This window comes from Amblyomma mixtum, chromosome 10 (assembly GCF_055824585.1).
Source record: "Amblyomma mixtum isolate Tamu chromosome 10, ASM5582458v1, whole genome shotgun sequence".
NCBI classification, from domain to species: Eukaryota; Metazoa; Arthropoda; class Arachnida; order Ixodida; family Ixodidae; genus Amblyomma; species Amblyomma mixtum.
In genome coordinates, this window is record NC_143021.1 from 96,006,572 (window position 1) to 96,033,665 (window position 27,094).

General features: G+C 46.2%; 1 pseudogene across 1 annotated transcript in view; it reads right to left on the reverse strand.

The window, feature by feature from the left end:
• Nucleotides 1-27,094, reverse strand: part of LOC149326476 (carbohydrate sulfotransferase 10-like) — a 65,999-nt pseudogene that overhangs the window by 31,291 nt on the left and 7,614 nt on the right. Inside the window, exons 4-5 of the transcript XR_016286532.1 lie at nt 18,262-18,542; nt 5,483-6,135 (exon numbers count right to left, since the gene is read on the reverse strand). The product of XR_016286532.1 is annotated as a carbohydrate sulfotransferase 10-like (transcript). The remainder of the gene's footprint in view (nt 1-5,482; nt 6,136-18,261; nt 18,543-27,094) is intronic.

A 27,094-nucleotide genomic window follows, 5' to 3' on the forward strand; every position in this document is an offset into this window, starting at 1 on the left:
GCGTCCGACCAGGACCTTCGAGAAGAAGGAAATGAGAGATGACTTGACTCAAGGCAAATTCGGATCAAGAGACTACGAGGCACCTCATACAGCCTCAGATGATGCCGTGAAGCTGGTAAGCGCCTATAAAGTAGGGAGCGGCAATTTCAGTGTTTGCCCGAGCAGGAACGGGGCAAATGGCTCTAAGCGAGGCGAAGTGCCAGTTGGCAGGTGCGCGGCTTTCATGTTGTAAGTCGGTTCGTGGAACGTTACGTTCCGTGCTGCAGGTCGCCAAATCAAGTGTAGCGAGACCGGCTGCATTGGTATGGTTAGACGGGGTAAGGGCTATGCTCCTTACGCAGCACGCGGTTAAGTACCGGCGCGCCAGAGAGAGCGGGCCCTCAGGTGCGTCGTGTAGTCAGGTGTTTGGACCCATCAAGGACCGGGACATTTTTGATCCTGGAGGGCACAAGCTTTTGAGCTCTCGCCCCGCTGTGGCGCCAGCCTAATGAGCATAGCGACCATTAGGTGTTAATCGTGTCGATTGAGACACGTGGGGGCACGAACGCATACAGGGACGCTCGGTGCGACCAAGGACGCTCACGTGACCGCTAACGGACCCCATATCAGTGCTACTGAACGCTCCAGTTGCGTGTGTCTGTGTGTGTGTGCGCTCTTTCGCGAGCAGGACGAGGGTGTGTACTTGGAGGTGGTGAACTGGGTGCAACCCACCAACTTTGACGCCGTGTTATGGCGCACGACAGGCATGGCACTGTGTGTGAGTGCATTTTACTTATGTTTTCTTGGTGCCCTTAAGCATTTTGCGTAATGTTGTGTTGGTTCCCGTGTGCATTTTCCTTTTGGTTTTGTTGATGCCAGTGCTGGTGTAGCGGTGGGATGTGACCCACAGGGTGGTTTTGTGACCCGTGCCGATCCCTTCTTTGTTGTAATTCTAAAAGTGGCATTTGAGCCCTTGGTAGAATCTTGGGAAGGGCGTGTAAGGGATCGGTAGTGTACGCGGGGTCATCGGAACGCGGCTGGGGGCGCTCAAAGCGAAGCGTCTCCTTTCTTTGAACGCGGCTGCTCGCGAACGCGCCGGGAACTACGGGTGTCCCCCCGCCCCGCGTTACCGATTCGCGCACGTGCTGGCACGAATGTGTATTTGTGTTTGTTTTTACTTTTATTTTGCGATAGAAAGGGCGTTTTGCCCTACGGAAGACGGAGGGCTGGCCATGCTCTCAGTAAACCAATCATTTGAGCAGTGTAACATGATTGGAAGCTACCAAGTGTGGGCCGGGCCTTTAGGGCTTTAAAACCGGGCCCTGGAGCCGGAAGCGAGGTTCTGAGCTAAGGTGAGATGCTATGCATCTTCGCCTATGCCGAGTAGGGGCCTCCCCTAGTGTTAGTCAGTTCCACCTTTTTGTTGTTGTGTATCTCTTTGCTGTTTAATTTGTCTCTAGTGCCTTAACTTGTATATGCTGTAAATATTTGTATATAAAACTTCAAGTATTCCTTTTTTTTATCCCTGCGTCTGAACTCATTGCGAGACCATCTTTTGCGGGGCACCCCTGGTGCAATGATCAATCTTCAGTCTTCAGTTCTACAAACCGTCTCTGGCGGGTCACCTCTGGTGCGAGGAAGGAAGATAGAGAACTTGAAATTTACTTTTATGTTAATGTTTAGGGCGGTAAAATCTGTCTCGTTACGCATACACGATTTTTTAAGCCTGTGCGTGTAGTGAAAAAATCAATTAGGTAGTTACCCGCTACTATTGAAGATAATCAGCGCTAGTTGGCCACTACTGCTCTGAACGGGCGCTCCGCCTCGGCGCCATGCGCGTACCTTGCACAAAGCGACTGATGAACAGCGTCGCCGCTGGCGACTTTTTAAAACTGCTGCGGCTGGAACTGCGCTGGTCCGAAAGGTGTTGCTGCGCTACGCAGTGAAATGTTCATATTTCCGTAACTTCGCAGTCAAACAACATGGCGAACTTTGCCTAGGGTGTGGCGCACTAGCTATGTGCGCGTGGCCACGACGTAGTAGTGATTTTTTAGCAGTGATCTCCTGTCTACGTAGCAGTACTTAAGGTTAGTAGTGATCTTTTATCAGTTATCTCCTGTCTACGTAGGAGTACTTATGGTTCTTAGCATCTCGCCGATTCCGAATGGTCAATACTACAGCTACTGCTACGTGTATGCCACTTCGCGATAGGTTTCACAGTTAGCACCCTGAAATGTTTTGTTTCCTTCCTTCGAGCACATAAAATACTCACACATGCGGTACGTGTTCCGCCCCCCTCTCCCCCACTAATTCTTCATTTCTTTGCATACTTTCTGTGCCACAAATATCATTCCTATCTGGGGTGTGGTGCATCACTGCGCATTCAATCATGCACGATGTGTAGGCGAAATAGGAAGTGCCATGAGCACGAGGACGCTAGATCACCCATATTTAACTGTGAAAGATAAAACTGTCCACCGTTGCATTTTTCGACAATCTATACGTAGTAAGCATGTACTGAATGCAAAGTGAGGGAGAGCGACATCTGCGGTTTTCAGCATAAAATACACGATGGGTTCTTGCATTTTGCCTGGGCGCTATGGGTTTAAGTGCTGATGTTTGTTCACGGAAAATTATTTATCCTTGCAAGTACTTCTGTACGAATGAACAATCATGGAGTTCATGCCTTGTTGACATGCAGTGGAAGAAGAATCAGTTGAGACAGCAAACGACCATAATAGAAATACTATGGTCGCCCCATTTATCGGTCATATAGGATACGTACCGACCTCCTTTTGACGCGTTGGGTCATTGTGCACTGTAGAGATGTCAGAGTTCCAGAGAGCGCTTTAGAATTCCAATTTCTGGAGAATCAGTGACTTGTAGAGAATGAGAAAACAGTCTTCGGATTTAAATTGCTTAGTTAAGCGTCCGACGGTCCCCTAAAGTACGAACACTCGAGCGGGTTAAATAATTAACGTGGGCCTCAACGTTGACTTGAAAATCAATATATACTCCTAGGGCACGAACAATATTACCACGCTGTATTGTATCAGTATGAGCGGTGTAAATAAAGAGAATTGGTTGTTTTGGCGTGTTAAAGAGATTGACATATTCTGTTAGAAATTAGTGTTACAGGATTTCGCCTGCATCATTCTTTTACGCAGGTGATATTTTTTGTGGTGAACTTTGCAGTGAAGCAGTGAATTGGCAGTCTGAAATGTTTTAAATCACCAGGAAATTGTATTATTTTAGAATGCTTGATACAATCTTTAACATCGTTCACAAACATATCGAATAATAACGGGGACAGCTTTGACTCCTGCAGTACACCACAGCTCAAAGGATAACGTGATGATATGTGCGATAGCTCGTAGAATCGCTATTTTTCTAGCAGCAACGAATGGCTAACTATGAAAATTGCTTTCCTAAATCAAACTATAAGGCGTGGACCTCTTTCTTCATTGAAACTACTCAGGCAAGGTAATTTAGAAAATAAACCAGATTAGTATCTACAGGCCGGCCAAGTAAAAAGCCGTGTTGCTCATTGTTCGGCTTATTCTTCAAAAAGAAGCGTCAACAGGTATGAGAAACACGTTCGACAGAGATAACAACAGAGAAATTGGCCTATAGTTTAACACCCGTCGGTCAAGCTTCCTTTTTATGTATTGGCACAACTAGCGATAGCTTCCGGCAGAATGGAAATTCTCGACGGAGCAAGGATAAATTATAAACGTGGGCTAAAACAGGAGTAAGAACTCCGACGAAGCCTACTATACAAACATCGTAATATCGTAAGCACATCAAGATATTGTGTTTGGTAGGGCGCGTACAGCTGCTTCTACCTCTCTAAAATCAACCCTCTCAATACGAGGGAAAGAATCGTTTCGTTCAGGAAGGAGTAACTTCTGGGCCGAGTGGAGCTTCGGCATAAAGTTTAGCTAAATAATCGGCAAATTTATTACAGACGGCCTCACGGTTGCCAACATTTTCGGAAACGCATGACTATTTCTTGTTTAGGGTCTTTTTCCCCTATTACGCATCGAGGTAAAGGCGTTTTTCGCCCGATCGATCAGCACTGTATCTTGTATACCACTCAAGAAGTGATATCAGACGATACCATCGATGACAACGCAGTTTTTTGCGCATCTTTTCCTCAAATAGGCAGAGAACCATTGCGGATACCTTGATCCTTTTAGCACATTTTAGGAATGCATGAGCGCATTGCAGTTGCAATTCTGTGGGTGATCTTTTGAGCAGCTCTAGGGGCCCACATTTCTGAAAAAAAAACTGCCTTTTCCCAATCAGCATTTTCCAAGTATCTACGCCGTCCTAAGTAGTCCCCACTGACGTAGTTCCCATTGCCGTACTCCCCTTTAATTCTCCATTAACGTAGTCAGGTTAAGTACATTTGAAGATTCAACAACATCCTCACATGGGCGGTGCCAACATAGATCGGCGCCAGCACTGGTAGAGGTTCCGAGATAGTGGAATTGATGAAGTTTGTCAAAAACCAATCCAGCAGGCTTCTTTTTGAATGGGGAAGGCAATTTTTTTAGTTGGAGCTGCGCAAAGCAGGTGGTTACATTTTACCCGAACCTCACAGCTTATTGGAACGCGGACACTAGTCAACCAGGCTAACGCTGGGAATTTAAAGTCACCCATGGTATGTACAGTATATTTGGTAAAATCAACATAATCATAACGAAGGTTTAGACAGTTTCTAAAAGTAAAAAGAGGCGAGCAATAAAACAAATTTAAAGAACTTAAATTAAAATAAGACCAGTGAAAGAAAGAACTGGATGTATAAAACAGACCGTGCCTACTGTATTTCTTTACGCATACATCTGTGACCATTTCAGTGGAAGGAAATAAACACTGAAGACACTAAACAGTCGTGGTAATTAAGTATAATATAATTAATGCCAACAATAACTAGTTTCTGAGGAAAATAAATGGCGCAGCATGTCTCACACCTCTGCGGACAGCTGGGCCGCGCCGTAAAGGAAGCGATAAAAATCCTATGAAAGAACAACAGAAGAAAGTAGTACCGTAACGGAGGGCTTGGGAATAATTTCGACCACCTGGTGATCTCTAACTTCTCTGGCATCGCTCAGCACACCGGCGCCTTTTGTGTTTCACCTGCATCGAAACGCGGCTGCCGCGGTCGGGATCGCAACCGGGAACTCCGGCGTAGTAGCGGAAAGCGATGATCACTGGGGCACCACGGAAAGTAAAATTTGAAACCCGAATATAAGACAGGTTGATTATCCATGAACCTTTCAATTTCTCTGTCATCCTAGAAACCAATCTCCCTCATGCAAATAGACTTTATGTATTGTGCTTAAAGTAACCATAGTTCTAAAACCCGCTCCAGAATTTTACTTGAAAAGTGAAGATAAAAAGAAATATCTTTTCATTAGACGCTGGTTTCTAACAGTGCTAATTGCCATGTAAACGCTACGCTAGCATATTGTTCCAACGCAAGCAAGGAAGGAGTTACCTCGTGGTGCAGGGCTGGCATCGGGACGTGTAGGGTGTCCAGTGAGGGTCCCAGGAAGTCACGGGCTTGTTCAATATCTTCTCTACAAACTCTGCGAACGTGAATGTTCCGTTTGGTCCGCTGCCTACGAATCCTGCTTTGTACATCTGCATGGCTCCCCGCACGGAAGGATTGGTAGTCCTGACTTTATTCAAATATGCCGAGACCAGTCTTTCGAACGGATGCCGTACGATGATCACCTTGGTGTAATTGGACCCAAGCTTGTCTCTCCAGTAGGCCCCGGGAAGGACGGCGCGATGTTTTCTCCGGAATTCCATGAAAATGCTGTCCGCTGTTTGATTCCAACTCAAGCCCTTGTCGGCTTTCAAAACGAGTGACTTGAGACTGGATGTTGCTGCCTTCGGCACCGAACAAAACGCGAAATGATGTGGCTTCACCACATAGAGAGAACACGTTCTCCACGTGCAATTAGGTTCCTTTGAGACCTCTTGGCGGCCTCGAGTATGACGTAAACGGAGCGTTTCGATGTATTTTTTGCACGCTGAGTCCATTCTGGCGAGCCTTGACGCCAGATTGTCCACGGTCTTTTCCGAGAGCGCCTCCACACTTGGGATGGAGCGGTCGCTCGAAGCGCTGCAGTTGCATGCTGAATGCTGTAGCATGAAAACGAAATTATTTCTGCGTGTGAACGAAAATGCCTTCAATACTTCAATCAGCGCAGACGTGTTGTTTCCAAGGCATACCTGCATATGATATTCTAACCCTTCTCTGTTCATAACATGGAGAGAGTTTTACATACGAAAGAAACAATTTGAGAATTATTTCGAATCCTTGAAGCTTTTTTCTGAAGAAATGCGTTTCCGGGACACCTTACCAGAAATTAAACCTTTAGGCAATGCACTGTGCATAGACTCAATGTGAAGTGAAAATCTATTTGCGTTTATCGCGTCTCAAGAGCGGAGACGTTAACGTTTCACATGCGCGAAAACTATTGTGTGTTCCACTTTAGCAGCAGCAAGCCGCAGGCAATAAACACTAGCAAATAAGTGCGCTTTTGGGTAACATTGGTTACTTATTTTGTCTCTTTATTTTTTCTTCTACACTCCTTGTGAAACGCCGTCACGGGTGAAAATAACCAACGCACAAAGATCACCTGTCGTGCGCCTGTCCCAGCGACTCTTGTCACCGCTCGCCTCTTAGGCCACATTTTTAACAGTGCGGACACATGGCGGTTGAGCCTTCAGCACATGCACGAGAAAATACACGACTATTCCTTCGATATACGACATAACACTAACCGTGACGACCTCAATAGCGGTCAGCATTATTCAGTAACGTTTAGCAGATTGACACAGCACTTCCCAGATAAAGATAAATTAGATGACATTCTTCGTTGAAACTTGTCGAGCTCCAGTCATGATGATTTGGTACCCTTCGTGTAAAAACTATGTAAGTGTAACCAGCCACAGCAGGGCCCCGACTGAAATCGAGACGCTTTACTATGAACCGAAAAACCGTGAACTGGTGGCCAAAAATACATTTCCGCTTTAAACTGTAGTGTGTGCTTGATTCCAGTACTTAGCTACAAAGGAATAGAGAGCAGTTCATGAATCGCAGGCCACAATTTTATCGAATAAATAAATTGCCTTAATCTCTCTCTTAAACAGGGAGCCACGATGGTCTCAGGCGGGACAGATACCCATCTCAAGGAAGAAATAGAAATCAGTAATAAGTGTGGAAGTAAACGCGTAGCTTCTCAGAGGAAAATCTTAAAATTCGCATTTACCAGTCGCGCTTACTGTTCTCACGTTTGTGCTCAACATTTCATAAAAGGTTTCCATTGCGTCGTCCAGTAACTTGCTCTTGTTCACTCACATGTCGCTTCTTTTCTGGGGCAGTTCACACAAATTTTGCACGGAAACAATTTCGTAAATGCCATGGCAGAGCTTTTCTAAGTGCCATTCAACCCTTCCACTCATGGCTCAGCAGCCTTTTCTGGAAGTAGCACCTTCACTGTACGAGTAACTTCCTTGCTATTCTCACCGAACAAATTCTATCGACGGCAGTTCAGTTATTCCGATTCATAACATAGCGGGAGCAGATATTGCTACAGTAAACGAATATTATTTCATGGCAGGCCGCTACTGAAAGTGAAGGGGTAACCACTGGGTATCTGAGTCACTGGCATGATGTGCATGGCGGCGTCGATGGCATTCTCTCCCAATCACAGCCGAGTTTCAAGAAGCGTTCAAATGTTGTCGCAGCTCCGAAATATATTTTTTGCGTCCGAGATGATCAGCGAGCATGAGGGACATGCGAACAGATAAAGTAGAAGTACTTGTATTTGGGCGTGTTGGTTCATAACTTTTCAGGAGGACACAGGGGCGCAGTAAAAGACACGGACATAGAAGTAGACAGGGACGAGCGCTTACTATCAACAGGCTACGTCAAATAAAGCCTGTTGATAGTAAGCGCTCGTCCCTGTCTACTTCTATGTCCGTGTCTTTTATTGCGCCCCTGTGTCCTCCTGAAAAGCTAAAGAAGACCTGCGGCTCCTTATGCATAAGTGAGAGGCTGAAGGCACAAAAGGACTATGTCGTCTAAATGCGCTCTGAGCATACATGGAAGCTGGCTCAGAAATACCCATACTCCCTTGATCAAATGGCTTGCGATCCCCCTCCGCCTACAGTTTCAGAAAAATCGCTGTTGTAATGAGAAGGTAATGTTTAATGCAGCCTAATTTGTGAGCGTTCTGCATTGCAAAGAAATTTGTCATAAGTGTCAATACGGCTCCTGTAGCATTACTGCAGAATAAATGGATGGTATGGAAGGAAAGAGTTTAATAGTTGAATAATATTTATCTCAAGAAGTGTAGCCTTGTCAATTCTCATTTATCTTATATTTTTTATTCGTTTCCCTTTATTGCTCGTTTGTCTCCTTTTGCATTTCTGGTGCCGCAGTAAGCGTTTTAGTAGCACTCAATGCGTGATTATGCGCCCTTTCGTCGGTGCTCTCTCCTAGCAGGGCTACGGCATGACGCAAGTGGCACGCCTTAGCCATTAGTTGCGCCACTCTACTTACGGTGGCAGCGCAACGCAGGCAGTAATAAAACACAGCTCAAGCTTGGCTTAGTACAGGGGTTCTCAAACTTTTTTGCTTGGAGGAACCCCAAAAGCCTTCAATAAGTTCCAGGGACCCCCCCCCCCCCCCGCTTTCACTTACCAGCAATGTTGTCGAGTGCATTTTCGCAAAGGGAAAGTTGCAGAGGTTAAATGTTTATTGCACAGATTAATACACATACTAATGTGATGTGTGATGGGTGCACTGCTTCCCTTTTAAGAGCAAGTCAAAGCGTGGCTCAGTAGCACTCAGAGCCAGTCTCATATCAGCCGCCGGGTCAGGGCCGGTGAGGGTTCTCGCGGAACACAAGAAGACAGCCCGCGGAACCCCTGTGTTCCTCGGAACCCAGTTTGAGAACCCCTGGTTTAGTAGAATTATAGCTTTCCAGGGATACTGAAGCACAGCGCACACTTACTACTTCCTCGCAAGTTAGTTTGAAAGGAGCCACAAGTGGCTGGAAGGAAAAAAGTGCAAACAAGTGCCCTGTGCGCGTGACCTATAGCTACTCCCGCCCTTTTGAAGAGCCAGCGGAGAGAGCTGTGAGACTAGCGACATGGTAAGCTGCACTAAATTTCCCGCTGAGCTTGAGCCGCTGGCAAACATTTCAGAAAGCCCCAGGTGAAGATGAGCACAATGTCGCACGAGTAATATGCTGGTATGTTGTGCCACAACTCTGGCTACAAAGGAATACAAGTGTTGTCTAAATTTCCCCGACTATTTACACGTATTTATCTCACTTTGCCGAATATCTTTAGGGACACCGTTTGAAAGGGTTGGCGAACGTGAGGCGAAAAATAGTTGTGATGTGAAGCAGATACTGCAAAGCGCACAAGAATTCTATCTCGTGCTATTTTCTATATTGTTCTTCTTTCTGGGATTCTTTTTCTCGGAGTTGTTAAAGTGACTAGAGTGCAGCTGCGCATAATCGGTGTACGGAGGTGCAATCGCTGCCCTCCTGATGCCCTCCTTCAATTTATCATCTCCACTCTCTCCAGTGTAAGGAGGCTTGTTCTATATCCCGTCAGCTGACCATGTCTTCTGCCAGCCACGCGCAACTTATCCCTTCAAGCTTCTTAATTTCAACTTCCCACCAGACTGTCTACAATCTATTGCTGCGCTGGCCTTCTCTGGAAATCATGTGCGTTGCTCCTGACGACCATCGGTTACCTTGCCTTCGCGTACCAGGCCCACCTAAAGGCCATTCAATCTCCTCGCTGGCTAGGATTTTGTTAGTCCACTTTTGTTCCCATACCCACCCTGCACTCTTCCTTTCTCTAAACGCTACAAACTGTAACGGAAACATGTCACCTTTGTATGTTGACTATCGAGATTGATGTCTGTCTTCTTAAAGTGTGTAATGTATGCAGAATCTTTTTTTTTCTGCTGCTTCCTCGCCACCGCACAGCTGTTAATGAGAAGCGGGATGTATTCTAATGTCCGAAACATTGCAGTTAGAGAGACAGGCGCACAGAGACAGGTAGCCACTAGCTGGAAAGCACTAGCCCATTACAACCAATATGCTCTGCTATTTCGTAGTCTTCGTCCCAGCTCCCGGAGTCGTCCCGTCTGTAACACTTTCTGCCTCCGCAGGCGAATCCCTCTGGGTGAGTCAGGCACAGTGACAAAAATGCAGGGCTTAAGCCGGGCAACGCGCGTGGCTTAAGTTGTTGTGGAACGGCGACCAACGCCTGTAAGATGCGCAGTGCAGTAATTCAGGTCACTGAGTTGTCCCACGATGAGATAAGGAGCAGTGTAGTGTGCCAGCACTCTCTGGTAAAATCAGCGTTTTCTTATCGCTCGCCAAGGCAGTCGAATTCACTAGGCAGGTAGGTAAAATGGCGATGGTGGCCGTCGTAGCGAGCTTTTGGGCGGTCTTGGGATGCTAGATTCCTCAGGCGAACCACCAACGAGCCTTTTTAGACAAACAGAGTCTGCGCTATGATAGGACGTCATCGGTGAAGAAAGAGAGGATGGTGTTGAAAGTCTGGCGAGGGGAACGCGCATAAAGGAGAAAGATTGGACTGCTGTCTGTTCTTTTATGTATGGCAGTGCTGAAAGCATATGTGAAGGAAGGTAACACAGAGTCCCTGTTCTTGCGATGTGAAGCAACGTACATTGAAAGCATATTGGTGAGTGTTCTGTTGGTGCGCTTCGGTAACTAGTTTGTTTGAGGATGTTAAGCGGCCCAATGGCAGAAGCAAGGTGCTCATAAACGGAGGAGTACCTCGACGACGTCGGGAGTGAACTGGCGGCCTCAGTAAGTTACACCACTCTTGGAGGTCCCGGTAGCAATATGATAGAATTCTTCACGAAAATTGTGGGGGTCTAAGAGTAAAGAGTGAGCTAATCCACGCAGACAATGAAGCAGTGGTTCCCATCGCGGAATTGGGAGAAGGTCCCAACAGGTCGATTCCGACTTTCTCACAAGGTGTTTTTGTCGGCGCGACAGGGTGAAGTATACCAGGAGCAGCTCCAGTGGGAGGTTTGTGACTCTGGCACTGGACATAATTGGCTGCATCTTCATCATTGCGCTCATCCACGTTCAATAGAGGCGCTCCTGTCTACTATGGAGTGTCCACGAATATCCCATATGTCCAGCAGTTGGGTCATCTTGCATAATGCGCAAAATGGAAGAGCGGAGAATCTCTGGGAGAACAAGAAGAAAGCACACACTGGTGGCCGAGTATAGGGCTTCTTGTATAGCAGACCATCACGTAGACAATAAGTCCTGGCACGCTAGAGTCCTGCGCAGCCTCAGTGTATTGCTCGTTGCAACGGTCCTTGTGCTACTCGGAAGATGCGAGAGTCGGAAACTCTGGGGATATGCAAAAGTTGTAATGATCGAAATCAACAGCATCACATTGGGTCATAGCAAGCGGCAACCGGAAGTGGCAGTCGACGTCGGCGTGTCGTCGAGCAGACTTATACGGGGTGGCGTAGTCGTATTCTCGTTTGCCGGGAGGCACAGCGAGCAAGGCGACTCGACGATCACGAAGACTGAGCAGCGAACGTATGTCATCGTGGTAAGACTAAAACAGCGCAAGGCCAGAGGCTAAAGAAAAGAGCGGAAGAAAAAAGGAAACTGACAACACAGCACTGAACTAACAACTGACATTGCACGCTGCGCGTATAAATACATTTAGACACCAAAATAGAAAACAACGCATAGAGCTCGTTCATGCACCCGGATCCCTGCAAGCCAACACAAGCTGAGATGTGCAATTCAGGGAGCGAAGTTCTTTCTGTGATAAAGGTATTAATGCAGCACTTACACATGTATCACCATACTTCTTGATATTCGAAGCATCGAATATTTCACGGCACAGCTGGTCTCTATTCCTAGCAACAACTCGGCAAAAATTAAACTGTGGGCAGCAATCGCACTCACGGCAGTGCATGCTAAGGTCACGAGACTCTTTACGCTTTATGCTAAGGTTACTAGGAATCCGGGTGCATGAACGAGCTCTATGCGTTGTTTTCTATTTTGGTGCCCAAATGCATTTATACGCGCAGCGTGCCAAATACACGTCAGTTGTTAGTACAGCGCTGTGTTGTCCGTTTCCTTCTTTCTTCCGTTCTCTTCTTTGGCCTTCGGCCTTGCGCTGTTTCAATCTCACCATGCAAAACCAACTTGCCCATCAGTTCGTGTTTCATAGTCATCGTGGTCCGTTATGCCTTTGAATGGCCGTCCGTATAGGTAACAGCGAAACTGTGCTGCAGGGCAAAAATTTACTGAATGGCATTCTTGCTCGGTATTGGTGTAGTTTTGTTCTGCCTTCCTTAAAGACCAACTAGCGTAAGCCACATGTTCTCCCTCTTAGGAGCGCTGGGCCAGCACCGCACTGATGGCAACACCAGTTGCGTCAGTATGCAGAAGAACTGAGGATTGGGCGAGTTGGTGGTGATCCATTGTAGAAAAAACCAGCGCTTACGAACACGGACAGCGGACAAGGGAAACAGACTGACGGCGCTGAACTTACAACTGAATTTTATTCATACGTGCGCAGTCAATTTATACATTTACACAGACATGCGCAAAGACACCTTGTCAAAACCCGGATACACTGTTGCCACTCACAAGCGTAAAAATATGGACCTCGTCAGTATGGACCTCGGTTGGAGCAGACGGGTTGAAGCGGCGGAGAATGCGGTGCAACGTTAGCAGGCAATTTAGTCGGCGTAATGGCGAGATCCGACACTGATCTCCAGTCATAGGCAGCGCCTTTCGGCGGTAGGCACGTGAGCGGGTGGACGACGACAGAAGAGCGAGGGACAAAGCGACGGAAATATGAGCACAGCCGCAAGAAACGGCGAACGTCCTTTTAAATTCCGGGGTTCTGGAAACAAGTGAAAAATTTTTGGAACAAGAACGTGGAACAAGGTAACGAGTTAAAATTCGTTGCAACAAGAAGATTTATGCACGTGAGGAGTAGAACCTGGAGATAAGATATAGAACGAAGGAAATCTGGGTAATAGGATATAAGTAACATTCACTAAATGCTGAAGGGACAAAAATACTGCTGGAACTGGTTAAGGTTAGGGCTGGTAAATTGCTCATTTTCATTGAGTATTAAGGGAGGGTTACGTTTCAGAGACTCCAGTTTGTAATCAATGCGAAATCACGTATTGAGCCACCGATCACTGCTGTGTATACAGGCAACATGGAGGTTATATTTTGCATTGTGGGTTTTTTTGCGCAAAAGACACGACACAAAGGACCCACAATGCTTAGGCACCAACTAGCCTGCAAAAACATACTCGCGAGGTTATATTGTGACGATGCGATCGGCAGAATAAACTGTTTGAAAGCGGGTGACAATAAATGAATTGAGCACAACATAAAAAGTCGTACGTGTTTTCTATCAGGACTATGTTGTACTGAGAAAATTGTTCTGTATAAGAAAAGTAGTCAATATTAGGTATAATGCGCACAATCTATTTTTTTTTTGCAAAAAGCGATTCTTCTTAATGTTGCCATAGGTTATTGTTAGCCACCCAAAATTGCAATAGCTAATATTTGAGAAGAACAGTACCTGGTATACTCGGGTATGCACTCGAAGGATTGAGCGGCAGCGCTATAAGGCCCAGGTTATTTTACATAGGCAGACGCTGGTGGTTTGTGCATACAGTGTTAATGTATCGGAAAACGTTTCCACTAGAATCATATGTTCTATTACAACTGAAGTTTCTTCGCCATCGCAGTGAAGAGCGGTCGTCATGTTTAAATGTTTATTTCTCGGCCGAAAAATAATTACTTTCCTTTTTTTTTTTCCTTTCGGTTTAATCTTCAATCTGTTGCTTCTTGAGCAGAATACCACTCAATTAAGCACGTCATTACACAGTGTTGCAAGACTATTTTCATCTGGCCCAGATAAGAGAATGCTGCTGAGATCGGAATAAAAAGCGAACTTAGCCCCAATCACGTATCACGATATCATTAAAAATGTATAATAAAAAAATGGCCGTAAATTACTGGTTTGTGGCACTCCGGTAAAAATGGGTAGAATAGAAGACTGTCATCATTGTGTACGAGCTGGCTTCTATCGCTTACATATGATCGTATGAGATTTGAAGGACTTCTTCGAATTGTATGGAGCAATAGCTTACGTGAAAGAATATCATGACTGAGTTAATCAAAAGCTTGAGAACGATCGATAAACATAGCCAGAGTAAGCAGCTCATTTTCAATTTTTCTAAGAGCTTTTCTTTAAGACTCAGCGAAGCATTCTCTGTCGAGCGTCCCTTTTTAAACCCAAATAGCGCATCGGAACAAGCCTCACCTCGTCAAAAAATGTAATTCATCTCATGACAGTATTTCTTTCCACACACTTTGAGAATATTGCTGTAACGGATATTGGCCTGTAATTATAAGCTTAATTTCTCACGCCACCTTTGTGTATAAAAGCTGCTTTTGATTTTTTCACAGGATTAGCAAATTTGCCATACTCGATGACCAAGTTAAAAAGCTGCTGAAAACAAGAACAACGGACTGTAAAACTACAGTCTTTACTTGCAAATTGTCGATATCAAGGGCTTTGTTATGTTTCAGTTGCATGAATGTTCTTGACATTTCTTCCTCGCTTACAGGGTGACAAAATAAACTGTTTATAGGCCTATCCCTTGCAGGTGGTGTAAAAGGCAGGCAGTGATCTGCGGTGATGCTGTCGACAAATACTTTATTGAAATGATCAGTTCGGCACATATTCGTAAAAACGACGCCGCGTAGAAGGAACCTCGTCAGCGCGCACCGTTAGAAGGGGGAGAAAGAAACCCCGCGGAGCGCCTAGCCTTGTGTGTGTTGCTTCCCCCTCCACCTCACTCGCCCGTGCGCCGTGAAGTGAATGACGTCAGCGCGCCGTTTGATCGAGAGCACAAATAATTTCTACTTAGTTATGACGAAAAGTGCATAGCATTGAGCGTGCAAAGTGATGCCCCCTTCCATTCTCGCGCAACTCAGGAATGATCAAGGCAGTCTCTGTACGTGAACAACGGGGACGCGCGGCCGGCGAAGAGGGAGAAGGAAATTGCACAGCTGATACCGTGTGTAGGTGTGCGCCTGCCTTGGCGCGAAGAACGAATAGACGAAGAGCGCTGCTATAAATGAAGGACGTTGACCGCTGTCTGTGTGCCCCATCTGCCGTTCAAGCTTCAGAGATGCGTCCCCGCTCTAATCCCGGGTAAGCACCACTCGCCCAGCCACGAACCAACTAGGCAATGCGCGTGAACCTGTAGGACAGCTCCATTCTGAACCTCTGGTCTTGGGACTGTGGCAGTCACCGCTGATAAAATTGCGCTTTGTTTGTTTATCTCTCCCTTGCGTTAGTGCACTCTAGGTGCTATAATTCATTTGTATTGTAATCTCTCTCGAATGTTACTTTGCACGCGTTCCATTGTACTGTCACTCAATTCGTATGTGCTCGCAAGAGTTATTGTGAAATCCCCTGTATGGTCTCTTTAATGTATAAACTTTTTTTTTGTTTGTGAGCCTCAGCCTCCGACCAGTTCGGTGGCTTGCGGCCCGAGAATGCTGGGAACAAAACAACCAACCCTTTTGTCACTGTGCAGCTGGTCTCTGGCTGAGCTTGCCACGCTGAGTCGAGGGCGGCTCCTTTGTGTCCGAGACCGCTACCCCCACACACTCTGAGGGTGTCTGGGAACGCACGCGTAAGTGCGCGAGGTGGTAACAATGGGCGAGAGCTTCACCGGTAAGCTCACGGTTCTTGAGCAATATCTTCTCAGAGGCAGCATTTTTAGCCCGAAGATCGGGACTGTATTTATGGATATTTTTGCCTTTTGAAGCCCGGTAGTAACGCATCCATCAATCTTTCAAACATTACGGGCACATTACACAGACCGAATGGCATAGTGTTGATTTGAAACAAACCATCCGCTGTCATGAAGGCTGTCTTTTCCTTGTCCACAGGGTGCATCGGTATCTGCCTGTAGCTCAACCCAAGACCGTGAGATGAAAAGAACGAGGCGGAGATAAAGCGGTCGATGGCGTCATCGATGCAGGGAAGGGGATGGACGTTTTTCTAAGGGGCTGCATTGAGGCGGCGGAAATACACGCCTAATCACATGTCCCATCTCTCTTTTTTGCTAGAATCACAGCAGCCACCCATGGACTGGAGGGGTCCTGAATAACTCTTTTCGTAATATTTAATGGGCTTGCTCATTTATGACCTTTGCAATCCGCTGATGACATTGCCTTGCTAAGTCACTGAGGACATGAACTTCAAAACATGATCAATGAGTAATACAGGCAGTGTAGAATTGTGGGGCGAAATTTAACATGCAGAAAACGAAATTCATGTTCTACAGTCTACCAAGGGAACAGCATTTCGCAGTTGGTAGAGAGGTGCTAGCAGTAGTAAGAGAATACAAGTACCCGGGCCTGGTAGTGAAGGCTGATCCGAATCATGAGAGGGAAATAACTAGAAGAATAAGAATGGGGTGGAGCGCATATGGCAGGTTCTCTCAGATCATGAATGGCAGTTCGGACGTAATCGTGCGAACAAGCTGATGATGACACGAATCCGCAGACATAGCCATACAATGTTTACGCATTAATGAACCAGCACCGCCAGCGTCGTAAAAAACCGTTTCGGCTGCATTGTGCCTACAGCTACCCGGCTGAAAAGAGTTCTATGATGTAGTAAACTTATACAGTTTGCCATACAAATATCATAGAATTGTCAAACGAATAGAAATTTATGATAAAAATGTTATACATTTCTGCAAAATCATACAGTCATTATTGAGATGTCATAGACTGTCATAGAAATTATGCGATATATCATACAAACTGTTTGATATTCTGTGATAAAGCCTCTATTAGGTAATTGCGTCATAGAACTGTTTTTGAGCAGGGTATGTATCCGCTGTGCCTTCACTCCTGCCAGCCAGCTAGTTTTATCGCAAATGCCTTTTTTATTGACCATTAATTAGCCGGTCGCTACCTGCCACATCAATCAGGATAAGAAATTTCCGCAGTCGCTTTTCACTACCAGACTTCGCCATATCCAGAGGAGTTTTTTTTTTCCTTTTCGATCATCCCATATCTAATATTCAAATCGCAAGCGTCCTCCGAAAGCACTTCTAAGTGGCACCAAGAATATCACGAAGCCCGAACTCAACTTCGCTCTTTAATTCATACAACTCTGTTGGGTTTCAAATGTTGAGGCGATAATCTTACTTTTCATTCGTACATTTCCATAGACACTTTATTTGAATTAGGTTTCATTGAAGCTCTGTGGACAACAGATTGTACGCTTCTCATGAAATTTGCTTTAAGCTAGCCTAAGCAGGCTACCTCCGAGGCTATGCCGGCACTGTGCGATATCCGTAGGTTCTGTGTAATTGCTGTTTACAGAGAGGCATGCAGCAGATCTAATCATCTGTGTTCAACAGCTTGTGGCCAAAAATCCTCTCTTTTAAGTTTACTAGTGAGAAACCTCACATATTTAGTGTTGAAGTCGAAAATTATTAAAGATTTACTAGTTTTCAACAGCGCCGGGCGTTTTCAACAGCGCCGGGCGTTTCTGGCGTAAACCTCTAGCATCTGCCTTTACAATAAACCACAGCGCTAACTATGCAGCCCTCCTTATACAGCTAAAAGGCAACTTCAAAAGCCCAAATCAAATGACTGTCTGAGCAGATCTGACGAATCGGAATTTGCTACATTAAGAACGTGCGATTTGACTTGTCATTCTTCACAGCATCGCGACTTAGTTGCGTGGCTTTCCGGATAATTCGGTTCCGAAAGAACTATCATAATGCCAGCAACACCCCATAGCAACCGAGAACCCTTGTGGTCTTGTCAAACCTATAACGTTCATTATTCAGAAACAAGTACAGCGTTTAAGGAAAACAGGCGGAAGCTTCTATCAAATAAAATAAGACATCGAATGGACTGCGGGGCATTGAGCCTAAATTTTATTGTGCCAGAGCGGCTCCGGTGCTTCCATTCTGCTCTAAAATGACACCAGCTGGCAATACTTCAAGCGATCTCTTTTCAGAGCTCAGACATTACGTAACCTTGCTGTTTCATATTACTTAGGATCGTAAAACCCACCGGTCTGTGCGTTGTGGCATATAAATCATGAATGCACTCAAATGAAATACTGTCAACTGTAGCTCTTGTATACACATTTACGCACCTGTGGGTAGAAGCGAGAGTGGCTAAGAATGCCGATGTGGGCGAAGGCAGCAGCAGCCACAACCAATCCGAGAACGAGGGCCTTTGTGGACGCTCTTCCCATTGCCGCAACACAGGTTCGCCGGGAAATGTCTGCGGCCCCAGCAAGCCCGGCGCAAGCCAGCGAAGACCGCGGCCGCCGTGTTTCTTGCGTCGTCCTGTGTGTTCGATGAAATAGGCACGCTTCGTGCTTCTTTTCTGAGCCGTCGTTCTTGTTCACGCTCCGCTCGCGCAAGCAGGCACCTGTATACGGCACGCCGCGTGTCAGATGAAAAGATGCTGTATTTTATTCACTTGGAGGCATTTTTTATCGAATGCAGAAGAGCGCACGGCAACAAAAGTATCCACGTAAAAAAATATGACCCGAATGAATTTGAGATGGAAAGGTGAAAATATCAATTAACCAGAGTGTGGCTTTGCAAGCACAGCATGTATGGATGTACCAACCAGAGTTGCTTTTTGTGCTAACAACTAACCACACCTGAAGGACGAAACAGATGAAATAAATGTACGCAGGGGAAGGTAAAGGCACTCCGAAAGTAAACAGAATGGTCTAATAGGTATCGACGCAAGGTCTTGCCTTTTTGCACTGGATATTGCCCTCGTATTATTCGTTCATCAAGCAGGGAGCTTTTGCTATGAGAGGACTTATTACCCGGTTTGGACGAATATAATGGCACCACATTTTTATAGTACCTCTTTTACTATTTTACTACTAGTTTATTTTTGTTCCCCGTAGTTTATGATAGCCACGCGTAATGATACAGAGTCTAGTAGTAATATATTCAAGAAAACTTTGCGCAGAATAACACCAGACGAAGGGAGAAACACGTACACACACAAGTTGCAACTGTATTTTCGGAAACGATACGTTGCCTTGAGAAGCAGAAAGAGCGCAAGCGTACGATAGCCAGTGCAACATGTGTGGGAGTAGTGCAACGTGTGTAAAACGTGGCATTGCATCTTCTTGTCTGATATCAGCCCTTTCCAAGTCGTGCAGGCACAGGGTCGAATCCAGTTTTGACCACCAGGTTGAACGTTTGGAGTGAGCTGGATTCCCGAGTTGAGTATTAGTTTCTGTAGCGTAGCCATTGCTTAGACAATTTAGAAGGCTTAAGAGGGCCGTCGATGTTCCTCACCTCACGCTGGCAAGAGAAAAAAGGCCGTTTCAAGTCCTCCCATATGTGCACAAACTATTGCACAATGTCAAAAGGATGGCCAACAAGTTCGGAGTTGATGTTGTTTTTACAGCTCCTTTTAAATTGTCCCGCCTCAGGGTAAGAGAGCAATGAAGAACAAATGTGTCACGAAACACCAAACCTAGTTTGTGCCCTGCACTGTTGGAGTGGTGTATAAGGTTCCACTCGGGTGTGGGTGTGTACATAGGCCAGCCCGGCGCTGTCAAAATAACAGGCTCAGAGAGCGTGCCAAATCCTTGGGCTCAAACGGAGGCTCGAACCTGCCATTGCATTGCCTTAAATGCAAACACTACATAGACAGGAATAAGAAGATAAAACAGCAGTGTTGCCCTCTCCTCCATTCTACGTTGGTTATCGAGCGAGCTTCCGAAAGGGTGCACCGGGAAATTGTCGAGGCCCTCGAGATATCTACTACGGAAGGCTGCGTGAGTAAGACATCGGTAGCCCTTCTCAAAAAAGAACTTGATTTTCTTCGCCGGCGATAACCCGCTTTCTTCTTCCTGCTTTCTGGGCATTTTCGTTGAGTTTTATTTGCCTTGTTCCTATCACTGCTGTATATATTTGCTGTATCAATGTGCCACCCGCGGTACTTTAGTGGAGCGGGCGAGGTTACTTTTAACCTCAATCTACTTTCTGTATCAATGTGCTACCACAGGTGTTGCACTGGCTATTGTACGCTTGCGCCCTTTCTGCTTCTTAAGGCGATGCATCGTTTCAGAAAATACAGTTGCAAGTTTGCGCTCGTGTGTGTGAACGCGTTTCTCCCTACGTCTTGTGTTATTCTGCGCAAAGTTTTCTTGAATGTGTCGCTACACCAACTGGCCCAACGTTCTGCTCTTGTAGTTGTAAGCTCGCCAAATCATGTCAGCTTTCATCACTCCATCAGGACATTGAGTTAGATGAGCTAGCGACGATTCATACAGCAAAAAGACGGCAAAAAGTTGCGGACCCAAAGAAAAAATTCAAAGGACAAGCGAAAATTTCTTTTCGTTGGTAAACCGTCTGGTAATCCGCGGCACTCTGTGAAGTAATGATCTTGCCGATCTAGGACACGGCCCAACCATTGGCTGTGCTTTTCAGAGGGATGAAAAACCCGAAGGCTACCAGGATTTTCGGACAAATTTGTATTCGCGTAGCTCATCGCCCTTTGTGTCTGCCAAGCCAGATATGTGACAATGAATTCTACACTACGGCAATCCTGGCGACATTGGGGTTTCTCGATCTATGTTTTAGTTAATTAAATTCTTTTTTTTTTGCTTTTTGGTACAAATGGCTTGCCTGCGACACCGCAAAACTGCCCACAGGCTTCCTGTTAAGAAGTATGTAGTGCCTCTGGAGCAACTGTGAGTTTTAGTGAACACTTAATGATAACAAAGTCAATGAGTACAAAACAGACCAATAACAGAATATTATACAATTTTAGGAAGCCACTCATATGTACAAAAAAACTAGTGTTCGAATAAGCGTTAGTAGCAAGTGCAGCGTGAAGCATTGTTCAACGGAATATTGTCATCCAGATCATTTATTTAATATGAGCAGTGTATTGAAAAATGACACTGAAGTAAACAGTATCATGTGATTATTTCAGTTAAAAGTCGAGAACAAATTTTGTATATTTGTCTTTTTGAGATAACGTAGAGCAAATATGCTCATGCCTATGGTTTTCTTGCGTGGTGAATAGGTAAGCAAACCTAATCTCCCTTTCATTACAGTTTATAACGACAATGTGTTAAGGCCACAAAGCAGGGTCACTGAAATTGATGAAAGCGAAGGATAATGTGACTTTATGAATGGGAAAACTGCTGTGTAAACTTTTATAACTTACAATTGATAAAGAAAGACGAAAAAAAATGAACTGCCGCCGATCAGATCCGAAGCCAGTATCTCCGCATGTCGCGTGCACGGCTCTGCCAGAAGCTAGAACGGAAGCTCTGCACCACTTTCTATGGAATTTCTGTTGAATGTAACCTAACCATGGGTTGTTGGATGTATGGAAGACAGGAGCGTCCCCTTTGAAACGAGGTGTAGCTAGTTTTCGCCAGGCTTTGCTTTCTTTCTTTATTTTTGTTTATGTCTTTTAGAGCAATTTTCTTTTAATGCGTTTTCAGTCCTATACTTGAACATTATGTCACCTCTCAGCTTTTGAGCCACCAATCTTCCAATTGCCTTTTCCTAGCTTCCACGCAACATTCATGATTACGCGTATCTGTAAACCCGAAGGCCTCAGGAAGAGTGACTATGCGCGAACCGACGTGCAGATGGATGCCATCACATTCGAGCATGAGGTGCTGAATTGTTTATACACATTCACCACATACATCCCATGTGATCCCTGCTTCGTTAAATTTATATTTGTAGCAGAGCGTTCTAAGACACCCTGACCTGGCTTCAACGAGTAGGGCATTGGCTCTGGAGTTATCATAGTACGATTTCTTCCTGATGTGACTTTTCTGGTATCGATATAGTTCTACACAATCATTCTTTTGCGTTGAATTGATCCCGCTCTTACATCCCCCGTTTTTTACCTGTTCGTTAATGCTCTTTCTTTCTCCGTCCCCGTGCGGATACTTACTGGTTACTTTCCAAGATCTTTTGCAAAATTCGTATCACCGCTCTTTATGCATTAGTATTTAGATGCCACAGCTGCCCACATGTTATTGTCCAGTTTCCTCAGGCGTTCTTCGTGTAATATTGACGCTAGCGCTACTGAAGACGACGACGTGAGGACTGTAAAAGAGAGGACAACGAAGTTCTCGATCGATGTCTGCCGCCGACGTTCTCGGAAGTCTTCCCAACCGCCTAGTGCGTTAGCGCGCGTTTACACCGACGTGACATCTGTTGGAGGAGTGGGGTAGATCTTTCATGTACCGGACGCCCCCATCAAGCCGCGATTCAACCAGAGGTCGACCACCCGAGGTAGACACGCGTGTTCACCAGGGCAGCCGCCGACTACAAGGCCTATGTCCTGAGTTCGGGCTGATCCCCAACCTCAAGTCAACAAGGAGTGCCGGCGCTGCTACAACGAATCCTCCAGCATCAACGGCGCCAGTTCTTCTCCACCAACAACGCGATCCGCCGCGTTTCCACGGCCTACCTCACGAGGACGCCGAAGACTGGCTGGAGCAGTTCGACAGGGTGGCCACATTATATTCTTGCGACGGGTACTTAAAGCTACGACATGTCTATTTTTCTCTCGAAGTCTCTGCTAGGACATAGTACGTAACCCGTGAATCTGGCCTCCGAACATGGGAGACGTTCAAAACATAATTTCTCCAGGCGTTCACCTGTACGTTTCGCAAGGAGAAAGCCGACCTTCTTCTACAGAATCAGATCCAACTTCCAAACGGGAGTGTGATGGCGTACGTGGAAGATATGACACGCCTCTTCCGTCGCACAGACCCAAGCATGTAGGAGGAAATGAAGGTGCGGTTGCTGATGAAGGGTGCAAAGGAGCAGCTTTTTGTAGGCCTGGTTTCAAGTTCACCCGCAACAGTAAATGACTTCATCAAGGAAGCAACTGTTAGTAGTGTTATGGCCACTCATGAGATGGCGCCGTGTATTCGTTGGTGCACCGTCGCAGTTTCACCTTTTCTTTGCTCTGTGTTAATACAAAAATGGCAGCTTGACAGTTGTGTGTCGTTTCCTTGGCTTCGTAACAAATCCGCTCACTCCGCGACTCCCAAAGATCTGGCCGCCCTGCGTATTCAACAAAACCAACAGGTTGTGGGCTCAGGACTATGCATCGACCGCATTTTTGGAAGAATTGAGACGGATTGCCTTGATTCAGTGATGAAAAGGTGCGACCACGTTGAAGCAGAAAACGTCAAGCTACACCGCCTTCACTCCGTCGTGCCGATGTCCTCGGAAGTTTAGTCAGGAGTGAGAATTGTGAAACTGTCGGGGACAAGTGACTGACAATTGCTGTGTGCCCGTGACGATATATGAGAAGTGCGTTTATTTTGTAAAGACGGACCGTCACGCGACACCGGCGTTGCTGCAGGCTCCACGTTGGAAGTGTAAAGAAGACGCTTCGACTCGTCCGGCGTGAGTACGGCAAAATTGTCAAGAAGAAGTGACTGACAAAATCTTTTCAGTGGATGTTAGTTGCGAAATTTCTCGAGAAGTGACCGACAAAACGTTTTGGCGTGCGCTGAGAAACAGCTCCTAAGAAGTCCATTGTCCCTCTTGCTTTCGAGGATCAGCGAACACGTGGGCATTAGACGAGTTTAGACTGCCAAAGTTGTCATCAGATAACTATCACACATGGTCGATACGGGCAAGAGCTGCTCTCATACAGAACGGATGCTGGGAAGCGATCGACCCTGGATCCTCTAATAGAGAAATTAACTAGCGAGAGAAGCAGACTGCCAACAAGGCCTTGACATTTCTGTTCCTTATCATCGACGACACCTACCTGGATGACATAGGGACTTGCAGAACTGCAAAAAAAGCCTGGAAGACGCTGCAGGAAATGCACGCAAATACTGCAGCTGATGCGCAATTTTGTCATTGTAAAAATGAACAGAGACGAGTCAATGCAAGATTACGTAGGAAGGTTGATGGTGCTGCATAGGAAGTTGTCAAGTGCACGCTACCCATTTACAGACAGAGAGGTTGCATTAGTGATGCTAATGGGCCTTCCTGACACTTATGAACAGCTCATTCTGAATTTGGAGCAAAGTGATGAAACCCTCTCGACCAAAGCATTGAAAGACAAGGATGCTGATCGAAGAAAAGCGAAAGCTGCGTCGTGATGAAGATTGGTCATGCGACGAAGAGAATCAGTCGAGGGCCCTGGTCACTAAAGCTCGATTAAAGACTGATAACAAGCAAACAAATGTGAAGGTGAATCATTAACTCACTGTCAAGAAGTACGGGAAGGTTCGTCAATGCACCTCAAGTATGCAAAAGAAGAAGGCGCGATGTTTTGCTTGTAATAAAATTGATTATATAGCCAAAGATTGTCACCAATTTCGAGACGAAGGGGATGAACTGACACAGGCACTGACTCATCACAGGCAAAGATTGCAAAACAGGTGGCTGTATGTGCCAGAAATGCTATAACAGCGCCTCCTCATGTCTTGCATCTTGATACAGATCACATGACATCTCACAAGGGAAAGGTCACTGCCTTGAAGCCATGAGAGTCAGGAGTGTAAACTGCAAACAAAGAATCCATGAGTGTCATGGGCATGGGGAAAGGGAGAGTTCAAATTCAACAAACTGAAGAGTGTGGTGGGTCATTCATCACGCTAGAAGATGGCCGTTTATGTGCCCGAGTTGAACAGCAACCTACTATCAGTCGGAAGAATTGAACAGCGAGGTTTGCACGTGACGTTCGCCGGGGGAAAGCCGAAGTTACAAATGACACCGGTGAGCTGATTCTTACTGCAACTCGAGGAGGAGGACTGTACTGTGTTAAAGAAGAAATAATGTCGACGAAGATGGCAAACACAAAAGTCATAGCGTTGTGGCACAGACGACTAGGCCATCTTCATCAGGATGCTGTTCGACGCATCTGCGGGGCTAGGGAAGACCCTATGAAGGACAAATGTGACACATGTTGTCTGGGAAAGCTAAGGCGAAGAAGGTTCCCAAAGGGCGAGGCAACACGGGCTGAGGTTCCACTGGAGCTGGTGCATTCATATGTGGTTGGAAAAATCACACCAATGGCTGAAAGGGGCTCCAGTTACGTTGTTACCTTCACAAACGACTACTCACGATATACTGTTTTGTACCCCATGAAGACGAAAAGCGAAGTAAGTGCTTGAGAAGTTTGACCAGTACAGACGAATGGCGGAAAATCTGCACAACAGGAAGATGAAGACCTTGCACCATGACAATGAAGGAGAGTACGCAGGTTGTATCCGTTGGTGCGCCGACGCTGTTTCACCTTTTTTTCGCTCTGTGGTAATAAAAGTGGCAGCTTGACTGTTTTGTGTCGTTTCGTTGGCTTTGCGCCATATCCACTCAATCTCCGGCTCCCAAAGATCTGGTCACCCTGCATACTCAACAAAACCAACAGGAACATCCATTGAGAAATCACACGACAGGCGGGCACGTCATTACGAGCGCACCAGCGTATCGATGATCTGCGCCCCTACTGAGGGAACCTCCATAGCCTCAGTAGAGCCTCTTTTGTGTGCCATTGCATTTTTAGTTACTATTTTGCCCTAATTATTACTCACTTGTTTGAACGTGTTGAATTTTGCGGTTTCAATGTGTTGTACTGCACTTAACCAAATGTTACCCAAACTCTGCCTTCTGTATATTTACCATCATTTGTTATGAGTTGATTTGTTATGTGTGCTTTCTTTTAATCATTCCCCCCCTATGTAATGCCCTCTTCTGGGTCCTTAGGATAAATAAATAAATAAATAAATAAATAAATAAATAAATAAATAAATAAATAAATAAATAAATAAATAAATAAATAAATAAATAAATAAACCACTGCGTGAGGTCATTCGAGCCATTGTGACGGAAGAGCTGGCGAAGGCTTTATGGATGTTATTTACAGACGTCATTCGCGAGGAGGTCGAACAAGCATTCGCTACGTCGCAGCTTCCGGCAGCCACTCCACCGCCGCCACAAGCATTGAGTTATGCTGCCGCCGCAAGCCGTTTCATTACGGCCTCGACCCCACGATACAAACCACCTACGCCACCCGCTCCTCAGCTTCCATCTTCCCAGTCGAACATTGTCCACCGACGTAGGCCTCGCAGAACTGACGTCTGGAGAACCCCGGACAAGCGGCCCTTGTGCTACCATTGCGGGAAACCAGGGCACATCTGGCTCCGCTGGCCATACAATGAGATGTGTCTTCGAGGTTTCCCTTCGGTGCTTCCCGTCCGCTGCCTGGCGAGCGAGCACGGGAGATCGCAGGTTGCATCTCCCACGCGTACTCCGGCCAGCGTCGCATCTCCCGATCATCTCCGCGCCGCTACAGTTTGCTGGGACCCAGCGACCAGGTCCAGTCTAGAACGGGAAACTAGACGCGGCAGCCTTTGGAAGTGCGGTTGCTCGACGAGAAGTCTAAGACCCTGCAACGCCACCAGACACACCACCAATGCCGAGCAACACACCGATCCCGATGACCCATGAACGACAGCATGTTAAGACAAGCCGACAACCCGCGCTTCGTAATCACGACGGTGCTCTTCGACGCCGCATCCCTTCGACGCACCAAAGCCACGATCGGCCTCCTCGACTGTGCCGCAAGACGCCACTGCCGGCCGATTTAGACGTTTCAATAGATGGCACCACCATAACTGTTTTAGTTGACACTGGTGCCGATTATTCTGTACTCAGTGGACAATTCGCCGCTGTGCTTAGAAAGGTTATGACAGCTTGGGACGGCCCGCAGTTGCGTACCGCTAGAGGATATTTGATTACGCCGATAGGAACTTGCACGGCGAGGGTCACGGTACAAGGGCAAACCTTCCTAGTGTAACGACGAAGAAGTTCCTAATTAGGCGAGGACGACGACGAAGTTTCCGCAAAAATACCTACTTTCGTAGATTATTCGAAACTTTGCATCGATTGCTGCCCCTTTAACACAACTCCTATCCAGCAGCTCCGACTTTTCACAGTGGT